This window comes from Phyllobates terribilis, unplaced genomic scaffold, assembly GCF_046119375.1.
Source record: "Phyllobates terribilis strain yellow unplaced genomic scaffold, ASM4611937v1 Scaffold_193__1_contigs__length_3613616, whole genome shotgun sequence".
NCBI classification, from domain to species: domain Eukaryota; kingdom Metazoa; phylum Chordata; class Amphibia; order Anura; family Dendrobatidae; genus Phyllobates; species Phyllobates terribilis.
This window is the reverse complement of record NW_027362953.1, coordinates 47,501-49,823: the sequence shown is the minus strand read 5'-3', so window position 1 is coordinate 49,823 and position 2,323 is coordinate 47,501. Positions and strand designations below refer to the sequence as shown.

Genomic DNA, 2,323 nt, shown 5'->3' with positions numbered 1-2,323 from the left:
CGAAGGGGGTTCTCACCGTGTGGTGTGCCCCAGCCCGACCGTCACCTTTCCCCTTCGACCCTCATCCTCCCTGGCGGCTCGGCAGGGAGAAGGAGAGAGAGAGCGAGCGCGGAAACCCCAGAGCCAAGGGGTTAGATGGAGAACGGGAGAAGGAACGAGGGCCAAGAGGTAGGGAGTACGGTGAAAGGCCGACCTGGGGTTCCCCATGCGCTCCCGCCCCCGGGCGGGGAGCAGCCCTGGGAGGAAAAGCCGCTCGGGCATCCCTTTGAGGTTACGGGCGCGAGCGGGAAGAGGGACTACTCTGGAAGGCGACGCCGACACGGCCTGGCCGACGACCACCCACGCGACCTCCGCGTCGTCGGGTTAGTGCCGGAGCCGCGGCGGACCCTGACGGCCAGCCCCCCTCTCCCAATCCTCGTGCCTGTCCGCCGGTGGGTCGAGGACCCCCCGCGGCGGAGGCAGGTCTAAGCCAGACGGTGGCGCCACATAGGCCCACCCCCGCACGCCATCTCCCCGAGCGACCCTGTGTGTTGCCTTGGGTGCGGTTGGTGAGACGGGGGCGGCCGTGGCGTCCTCCGGAGGCCAGTCACCTCGCCCTCCCCGTGCAAGGGGTGTTTTCCAGACGCCTGCCGCTTCGGGACCACGCACCGCACAGCGAGCCGCTCCTCCCGCACATGTCCCCGGTGCTGCGAGGGCTCCGTTCCCCGCCCCCCCCAGGGAAGCCCCATGCCATCCCGCATCCTCTCCGGACGCCGCACGCCCTGCCTATACCCGTTCCGTCCGGGCGCCCTGCCGCCGCGGGGCTCTTCCGCCGCCCCCCCTCTCTTCCCGCAGGCCTCTCCTCTCCCGAACCTCGACGCGGTCCAGTCGTGTTGGGGGGCTACCTGGTTGATCCTGCCAGTAGCATATGCTTGTCTCAAAGATTAAGCCATGCACGTGTAAGTACACACGGACGGTACAGTGAAACTGCGAATGGCTCATTAAATCAGTTATGGTTCCTTTGATCGCTCCAAACCGTTGACTCGGACAACTGTGATAATTCTAGAGCTAATACGTGCAAACGAGCGCTGACCGCCAGGGATTCGTGCATTAATCAGATCAAAACCAATCCGGGGTCCCGGGCCCGGCGTCGGGACGGTCCTCCGCGGCCTCCCCCCTGCCGCGCTCTCCCCGTAAGCGTTGCGACTCTGGATAACCTCGGGCCGATCGCACGTCCCCGTGACCGCGACGATCCATTCGGGTGTCTGCCCTATCAACTTTCGATGGTACTTTCTGTGCCTACCATGGTGACCACGGGTAACGGAGAATCAGGGTTCAATTCCGGAGAGGGAGCCTGAGAAACGGCTACCACATCCAAGGAAGGCAGCAGGCGCGCAAATTACCCACTCCCGACCCGGTGAGGTAGTGACGAAAAATAACAATACAGGACTCTTTCGAGGCAATTGGAATGAGTACACTTTAAATCCTATAACGAGGATCTATTGGAGGGCAAGTCTTTTGCCAGCAGCCGCGGTAATTCCAGCTCCAGTAGCGTACACTAAAGCTGCTGCAGTTAAAAAGCTCGTAGTTGGATCTTGGGATCGAGCTGGCGGTCCGCCGCAAGGCGTGCTACCGCCAGTCCCAGCCCCTTTGCCTTGGGGCGCCTCCCCGATGCTCTTGACTGAGTGTCCCGGGGGCCCGAAGCGTTTACTTTGAAAAAATTAGAGTGTTCAAAGCAGGCAGCCACGCCTGAATACTCCAGCTAGGAATAATGGAATAGGACTCCGGTTCTATTTTGTTGGTTGTCGGAACTGGGGCCATGATTAAGAGGGACGGCCGGGGCATCCGTATTGCGCCGCTAGAGGTGAAATTCTTGGACCGGCGCAAGACGAACCAAAGCGAAAGCATTTGCCAAGAATATTTTCATTAATCAAGAACGAAAGTCGGAGGTTCGAAGACCATCAGATACCGTCGTAGTTCCGACCATAAATGATGCCTACTGGCGATCCGGCGGTGTTATTCCCATGACCCGCCGAGCAGCGTCCGGGAAACCGAAGTCTTTGGGTTCCGGGGGGAGTATGGTTGCAAAGCTGAAACTTAAAGGAATTGACGGAAGGGCACCACCAGGAGTGGAGCCTGCGGCTTAATTTGACTCAACACGGGAAACCTCACCCGGCCCGGACACGGAAAGGATTGACAGATTGAAAGCTCTTTCTCGATTCTGTGGGTGGTGGTGCATGGCCGTTCTTAGTTGGTGGAGCGATTTGTCTGGTTAATTCCGATAACGAACGAGACTCCGGCATGCTAACTAGCTACGTGACCCCCCGCAGTCCGCGTCCAGCTT

The 2,323-nt window shown here is 60.1% G+C and overlaps 1 pseudogene; it reads left to right on the top strand.

Moving 5' to 3' along the window:
* Nucleotides 1-881: 881 nt before the first annotated feature.
* Nucleotides 882-2,323, top strand: part of LOC141213288 (18S ribosomal RNA) — a 1,868-nt pseudogene continuing 426 nt past the window's right edge.